This window comes from Diospyros lotus, chromosome 6 (genome assembly GCF_014633365.1).
Source record: "Diospyros lotus cultivar Yz01 chromosome 6, ASM1463336v1, whole genome shotgun sequence".
Taxonomy (NCBI): domain Eukaryota; kingdom Viridiplantae; phylum Streptophyta; class Magnoliopsida; order Ericales; family Ebenaceae; genus Diospyros; species Diospyros lotus.
Window position 1 is genome coordinate 29728738 of NC_068343.1, and position 8706 is coordinate 29737443.

The 8706-nt window shown below is 44.5% G+C and overlaps 1 long non-coding RNA gene across 1 annotated transcript; it reads left to right on the plus strand.

Annotated features, from left to right (window-relative positions):
• The first annotated feature begins 3662 nt into the window (after positions 1–3662).
• LOC127804254 (uncharacterized) lies at positions 3663–4696 on the plus strand. The gene is made up of 3 exons (XR_008023676.1): positions 3663–3792; positions 4080–4173; positions 4543–4696. It is a non-coding gene; the product is annotated as an uncharacterized LOC127804254 (long non-coding RNA).
• Positions 4697–8706: the final 4010 nt, after the last annotated feature.

Below are 8706 nucleotides of genomic sequence, written 5' to 3' on the forward strand. Positions count from 1 at the left end.
GTGACATACCTGTGGTAAAGGAATTTCCTCAAGTTTTTCCAGAGGACCTACCAGGATTACCCCCTCATCGGGAAATTGAATTTGCTATAAAAGTTGTACCTGGGGTAAACCCGATATCTATACCACCTTATAGGATGGCCCCAGCAGAGCTAAAAGAGCTAAGAAGTCAGCTCCAAGACCTTTTAGACAAGGGTTTTATTCAGCCAAGTGTGTCACCTTGGGGAGCCCCAGTATTATTTGTAAAGAAGAAAGATGGGAGCTTAAGGATGTGTATAGATTACCGCCAATTAAACAAAGTTACCATCAAAAATAAGTATCCGTTGCCAAGGATTGATGAACTCTTTGATCAGCTACAAGGGGCGAGGGTGTTCTCTAAAATTGATTTGAGGTCGGGATATTATCAACTGAGAATTAGGGCAGAGGACATTCCAAAAACTGCTTTCAGATCACGGTATGGACACTACGAGTATTTGGTAATGCCATTTGGGCTAACCAATGCACCTGCTGCTTTTATGGATCTAATGAATAGGGTGTTTAAATCTTACCTGGATCAGTTTGTGATTGTATTTATTGATGATATCTTGATTTACTCAAAGAGTGAGGAAGAACATGAGCAACATTTAAGGATTGTTTTGGAGACTCTTCAGAAACATAAGCTTTATGCTAAATTTTCGAAATGCGAATTTTGGATGAGAAAGGTAGCTTTCTTGGGTCATGTCATATCGGAGGATGGAATAGCAGTGGACCCCACTAAAGTCGAGTCAATAAAAAGCTGGGGGTCGCCTAAGACGGTGACTGAAATAAAAAGCTTTTTAGGGCTAGCGGGTTACTATAGGAAATTTGTGGAAGGATTTTCCCGTATAGCTATGCCCCTCACACGACTCACCCAAAAGGGGGTTAAATTCGAATGGAGTGAAGCTTGTGAGCAAAGTTTCAATGAGTTGAAAAGGAGGTTGATTTCTGCACCCATCTTGTCAATGCCCAATGGGTCAGGAGGATTCATGATATATACTGATGCATCAAAAAAACGGATTGGGATGTGTCCTTATGCAATATGAGAAAGTGATAGCTTACGGATCTAGACAGTTAAAGCCACATGAACGAAATTATCCCACGCATGATTTAGAATTAGCTGCGGTGGTGTTTGCCTTGAAGCTCTGGCGGCACTATTTGTATGGTGAGAAATTTGAGGTCTTCACGGATCATAAAAGCTTGAAGTATCTGTTCTCTCAGAAAGACTTGAATATGAGGCAGCGGCGATGGATGGAATTTTTGAAGGATTACGACTGTACAATCCAGTACCATCCTGGGAAGGCAAACTTAGTGGCTGATGCACTAAGTAGGAAAGGGCCTATGTTGATGGCCAGTTTGATGTCTCAGGAATGGGAACTGGTGGAGGCTTTTAGCCAGTTGACAGTGAATGTGATGCCTAAAGAAATGTCTGTTTATGTCGCTAGCCTGACAATTCACTCTCATCTTCTAGAACAGATTCGGCAAGCTACTTCTGAGGATTCGAGGATAAAGTCTTGGGTGGATGACCAAGGGCAAGTTAAGAATCCTGATTTTGATTTCTCGAATGGAGTGCTTCGGTTCCAAAAATCGAGTCTACGTGCCCAGAGATAAGGATTTGAGGCAAGCAATTCTGGAAGAAGCACATCGGGCTAAATATACTATTCATCCCGGAGCTACCAAGATGTATAAAGACTTGAGGGATTTGTACTGGTGGCCAGGAATGAAGAAAAGTGTTGCTCGATACGTAGCTCAATGTGATACCTGTCAACGAATAAAAGCTGAGCATCAGAAACCTGCTGGAAAACTTCAACCGTTAGAAATCCCCGAATGGAAATGGGAGCATGTGACCATGGATTTCGTAACGGGATTGCCGAAAACACCCACTGGAAATGATGCCATATGGGTAATAGTAGACAGGCTAACTAAATCTGCGCACTTCTTACCCATGAAGGTTGGGCATTCAGTAAGCAAATTGGCTCAACTCTACATTAAGGAGATTATTCGATTGCATGGGACGCCGGTCAGCATAGTCTCCGATAGAGACCCGAGATTTACTTCTCGATTTTGGGAAAGTTTGCAGCAAAGTTTGGGAACACAGTTACGTTTGAGCACTGCTTATCATCCCCAAACTGACGGACAGTCGGAAAGAACAATTCAAACATTGGAAGACATGCTACGGGCTTGTGTAATTGACTTTTCGAGGAGTTGGGAAGAGCACTTACCATTGGTTGAATTTGCATATAATAATAGCTATCACAGTAGCATCGGGATGGCGCCTTATGAAGCCCTCTATGGGAGGAAGTGCAGGACACCGCTTTGCTGGACGGAAGTGGGTGAGAGACAACTTTTGGGTCCCGAATTGGTACAAAGGACCAGTGAAAAGATCAAAATGATTCAAGAACGAATGAAGATTGCCCAAAGTAGACAAAAATCCTATGCGGATAACCGAAGGAGAGATTTGGAGTTCAAGATGGGGGATAATGTATACTTAAAGGTTTCGCCTTTCCGTATGATCTCCAGAGGAAAGAAGCAAGGAAAATTGAGCCCGCGGTACATCGGGCCATATGAAGTTTTAGAACGGGTTGGACCAGTCGCATATAGATTGGCCTTACCCCCAGCACTATCTAACATTCACAACGTTTTTCATGTATCTCAATTGAGGAAATTCGAGCCAGATCCATCTCAACAGACATCTGCAGAAGTAGTCGACCTGCAAGACAATTTGTCATTTATAGAGGAACCTGTGGAAATTCTTGATCGAAAGGAGCAAGTGCTGAGGAATAAAGCAATACCGCTAGTAAAAGTGTTATGGAGACATCACAACCTTGAAGACATCACATGGGAAAGAGAACAAGAGATGCGCCAGAAATACCCTTATCTTTTTGATGTATTAGAGAATATGGAATAAATTTCGAGGACGAAATTTTCTTTTAAGGAGGGGTGAATGTAATACCCTCAAACTTGTAAGCTATTTCTATTTAATAAATTAAATGATTTCCCGATTTTCTTTAGGTTCTCAAAGACTCGGGAATTTGTGAGATTCAAGGATCTTTAGGGGACTTAAGGGCAATGAACTTCAAAGTTTATTTAAACCTAACTTTGGATTCCAAAAAGATATCAAAAGTGGCTATGGATTTCAAACCCAAATTAAATTCAATTAATGGACACATGTCACCATATGGATGGAGACACATGGGTAGAAATGATTTCATGGACACGTGGCGTAATTTGGATGGAAAATCAAAAGTAATGATTAAACACCAATCTCGAGGGACACGTGGCACCGTAGGAGGGAAGCAATGATGAAGGCTCACATCTTGAGGGACACATGTCGTAGTAGGAAGAAAGTAATAATGAAAGCTCATATCTCGAGGACACGTGGCGCCGTAGGATGAAAGCAATCATTATGGCTCAAATCTCCATAACACGTGGCGAAAATCCATTCGTTAAAGGGTTAAAAATGTCATGATAAGGCTCATATCTCAAGAGCCACTTGTCACCATGGGAGGAAAGCAATAATTAGGGTGTAAATCTCAAGTGCCAAGTGTCACCATCTTAGAAAGCCAAGTGTCACAATCCTATGGATTTAAGGGCACTATATAAGAATGCCTTGGGTTGGGTTTTTGGCCACCAAATTAAGGGGGGTAAGTTGCTTATAAAGGAGGGGAAACTCTGCTGTAAAGAAGGGAAGGAAACCCTGCCCGAGTAGGAGCCGAAAGCAAGCCGTTGGAAGGCACGAGCCCCTTGAAATCCGTGCAAAACAGTAACCAAAACTGCAAGGTAAGCTCATCTTCTTTCTGTAACCACGTAGAGGGTTGAAAGAGGAGTCCGTAGGTTCAAACGGCACTCGAATCGGAGTTAAAATGAGAGAGTTATGCCCGTTTTAATTTTCAGGGTCGGAAGTCCGTCTGGCGCGTGAGCCGCACGCGCCCAACAGAGCTGCGCGTCCAGGCGCGTGGCCGACTTTGTGGGAGCGCGTGTGGGCGCGTTATAGGTCTTCTTGGCTTGAAATTTTTCATGAAAACTCCTACTTTTAGTAGATACTTATATATCTAAACTTATTTTAGGTTTGGATACAAAAAGGTCTCGGTTTTTATAGAACAGTCCACTTGGAGCGACGTTTGGCCGTGAATTTGTGCAACCAAGAAGTGGGAAGCTTCGGTGAGTGGTTTCTAAACTGTATTTCTTACATGTTGTGCATATTATTGAGCATGATGGCGGTGATTACATGTGCATATCATGTTATTTCGTTTGATACGCATGTTTCTTTCCATTTGTTCATGCATCACTACGTGTGGCTTGTGACTAGTTGTGAATATCATGGGTGAAGGGAGTCTTCACTTGGCCATGTTGTTAGGCTGTGTTACATGATAAGGTTGGCAGGGGTGATTGCAACACCCTGGCGTCACATCCACCTGGAGCATGCATCTCTGCATTTTGCATTTGCACGCATGAAGTTATTTTAACCCTCACTTAGATTTAACGATCTAACCCGGGTGTTCATACCCCTGGAATATTCAAATGTTCCAGATCTGTCAGGCTCGGGCTCAAAGGGAGAAGGCCTAGAGGCGGCGCGAGTGTAGTTATCTTGTTTAGGCGTCTCTTATGATGTTGTAGTATGTTACAAGATTTGTACTCTTAACTTTGACAATATTTTGTCTCGTGGAGAATGAAGTCTACTTTCCCTGCTATCTTGATAAATTGTGTGTGTGAATGTTTATTTATGGAAGTCCCAACATTTCAGGTTACGATCCTTACTATAGTATATGGGATTTCCTTAACGCCCGTGTAAATATTATAGTACCTTATATACTATCTTGGGGTTGGGGCGTTACATCATGCGACCTTACAACCGGTCCTAGATCTCTCCCCCCTTGCATGGCCGATGTGGGATTCGCCTAAGGTGCCTACACGCACCCCCCATAGGGCCTCACGTCCCCCTCGGGACTCAGCCTCCTCGCTGAGGTTTGCCCCACCACCGCGCTCAGAGGCTCGGGGGTCGGCTCTGATACCACATGTAACATCCCGTTCGAGCAATAGGAAGGACCGGAACAACTTGCCCTAATGGACCTACGTGAACTTCCTAGGGGGGTCACCCATCCTTGGATTACCCTAGGTTAAGCGCGCTTAACTTGGGAGTTCTTTGCCAACATTCAGCCCCAAAGGTATCCAGCTGGTGTTGTTTCCTTTCTTACACTATCCTCGATATATACTAACTTCTCTGGGCTCTCGGGGTATTACACACAAGGTCTTCGCCACAAGCTTTCTTGCCACAAGGTCTTCGCTACAAGCTTTTTTGCCACAAAGTCTTCGCCACGAGCTCTCTTGCCATAAGGTCTTCACCACAAGGTTTGGTTTTCGCCATAAGTTTTCGCCGTAAGGCTTTAACTCCGCCACAAGGTTTTAACTCCGCCACAAGGTCTATTAAGGTTTTTCCTTCGCCGCTAGGTCTCATCACAAGATTGTGCCTTTGTCACTAGGATTTTACCTTCACCGCAAAGTCTTGCCGCATGTTTTTAACTCCATCGCAAGATCTCGCCGCAAGGATATTGTCTTGTTGACACTCGAAAATAGGTTAGAAGACTCGCAGGAATCCTCACCTGCAATGACCCTCTGATGCCTAAGTCAGTACCGAATCCCAATGACTATTCACAAAAACAGTAAAGATACAGTCAAAGTGTCTAAATTTTACTGAAATTGGAAGCCCCATCAATGTCCTGTAGCTGGGTATTTATAGGGCACGATTCTCAAGGATGGCTGGCACTAACACGTGTTGATTATTGAATGAGGTCAAATCTAACAAAAAAGGGAGATTGCCACGAAGCTACCGCGAGGTTGGCCCTCGCGGCCAGCCTCGCCTCGTCTCGCGGTAGGCTGACCCTTGTGTCCAGCTTGTGGTTAGCCTTGCCTCGAGTTAGCCTTCGTGGCCAGCCTCACCCCGCCGCAAGCTGTCGCAGGCTGTCCCGAGGCTGGCCCTCGCGGCTAGGCCTGCCACAAGGCTTGCCCTGCGGGGCAAACTTCCAGCTACACCTTCATTTTTTGAAAAAAAAATCTTCAGTTTTATCCTCCCATTTTTTTCATGTTACAACAATTGCTCCCCACTTTTCTGTTTTGTCTTTAAACAAAATTGAAGAGTAAAATGTCAGCCTAGGAGCCGGGTTTAGTACCTAAACTCAAGTAAGGGTTCCAGGATACCCGAAGACCTTACATTGGCTGGGGCTTAGGTACTAGATTATCCATGGGTAACCAAGCCCTTGAGAGATAGGTTCTGCTACGAGATACTTACCGGGTGCCTGAGCTTGCTTGGAGGCCTAGGGACTGGATCCACCAAGAAGTAGGGTCTAGCTTGGGAGCATACCACCGAACTCAATCAAGGGATCCTGGTGAGCCTACGGGCACAGGCTTCGGTGCATCCAATAATCCCAGGATGGATCATAATGCACTGGCTATTGTGTCCTCCACGTCTGTCTTTTACAGTTAGTCTACCTTAGGGAATTTAGATTTGGCTAGTGGTTCGGCGTGGGATTCCTAGAAGAAATCGGAGTTTTCCTGGAGACCTAGGCACCAGATCAACCAAGGAGTTGGGTTTAGCTAAAAAGGAACAACACCTAACTCAAACGAGAGATCTGGGTGAGTCTGCAAGCATAGGCGTCAGATGTTATAGTGATCCCGGGCCTCTTGATCATCGACACAAGATTGCAATTGGGTGACTCAACCCCGATAAACGAGATCATGGCAGAACTGTCACATGATTGTTCCATCTCTCTTTATGCCTTTCTTAAGCTAATCTACCTTAGGGGATCTGGGTTTGGCCAGTGGCCCGGCGCGAGATTCCTACCAGACATCCGAGTTTACCGAGAGACCTAGGCGCCGGATTAACCAAAGAGTTGGGTTTAGCCGAAAAGGCATAGCACTGAACTCAAAAGAGGGATCTGGGTGAGTTTGCGGGCATAGGCATCAGATGTTTTGGTGATCCCGAGCCAACTTGTGGTCATTGGCACCAGATTGCCACTAAGCAACTTGACCTTCGAGAACAGGCTCATGTTAGAGTTGTCATGTGATCGCTTCACCTCTTTTCTGCCTTCTTAAGGATAGTCTACCTTAGGGAATCTGGGTTTGGCCAGTGGTCTGGCACGGGATTCCTACCAGACATCTGAGTTTGCCAGGAGATCTAGGCGCCAAAATCAACCAAAGAGTTGGGTCTAGGTAAAAAGGCATAGCACAGAACTCAAACGATGGATCTGGGTAAGTCTGTAGGCATAGGCATCGGATGTTTTGGTGATCTCAGGCCAACTCATGGTCATTGGCACTAGACTACCACTAGGCGACTTAACCTTCAAGAGCGAGCTGTGCTGGAGCTACCAAACTTGCATCACATTCTATGACACATACAAATAATTTAAGCCTATGGAGATTTTACATGGTTCAGATTATAGTTTTGCCTACTCCATCGGAATACATGGGGTATATTCTTTTATTCATTGGGAGATTTTATTACAATGAAAAATTAAAGACAATCACGACCCCCAGCATGATCGAGTAACGCTTCTAGTGATAGGCTCTGCTCTGCGTCTCGCTGTTCGTTCCCTTCCCTGAGTTAATGATTGGTGAAGCTAGGAAGTACCTCTTGAGGTACACGGTGCTCCAAGCTTTTCCTATCGCCTCGCCTTGTAGCGTCTGTAGTATGAACATGTTGAGGCCTAACATTTTCTGAATTTTGTGGTGTCCTTCGCAATTCGGGCTGGGTTTCCCTTTCTCTTCCATTACCTTCCCCCTGCGTCCAAAATTTTCATTTAGACGATAAACTGTTCCACTTTGTCGAATAATTCAGTCATAGAATTTGGCTCAGAAAAGGATAGGGATCTTCTTAGCTAGGCATATCTGGTTCCATTTAGTAGGGTTGACGCCGCCAATCCAACTGGAAGATCCCTTACTTCCTGCGTCGTGGCTCTGAATCGCTCGGTATATTATTTTAGGGATTCATTTGACTTCTGCTCCAAACTCATTAGATATATTACACCCTTCTTTTTTGGGAGATAGACGAAGAATGCATTTAGAAATTCTTTCTTTAACTGTTCGAATGATCGTATATGTCCTGCTGCTAATTCAGTGAACCATTACTCAGCTTATCCTGCAAGGGAGAGTTGGAAAGCCCTGCACCTAGTGACCTCATTCCATCCATGTAACATGACCACTATGACAAAGTATTGTAAGTGCTTCTCAGGGTCTTCCCTTCTCGAGTATACTGAAAGCTGCGGCAGTTCGAACCCTAGTTGCACTAGTTTCCTTTGGAGTTCCTCAGATAGAGGAAACCCCTTCGAAGGAGTTATCTTTAGCATCATCATTACCCGTTTTTGCTCTAGCACCTCTTCTATGAGGCGTTTGATGTCAGATGCCCTGAGTGTTTCCTGTTCTGCTTCATTTTGGCAAAGAAATGGGTCATAAGGGACTTTTGAGTAAGTGTTTTCTACTGTCTCTTTATACATAGGAGCTTTTCTTGCCCCCTACCATATTTTCTTCTTGAGTATGTTATTTCTTAGACTTGGTTATTCAGTCCTAGAATTTTGATTCTTATCCCTTGTTGAGGGGTCCTTGGAGGGTTGTCTTGGGATCTCCGATGTTCTCTCCTAGTATCAGTTTGTCCAATGTGGGGAATGTGAATGTCCATCATTAGTTCACGTAACAAAGCAGTAA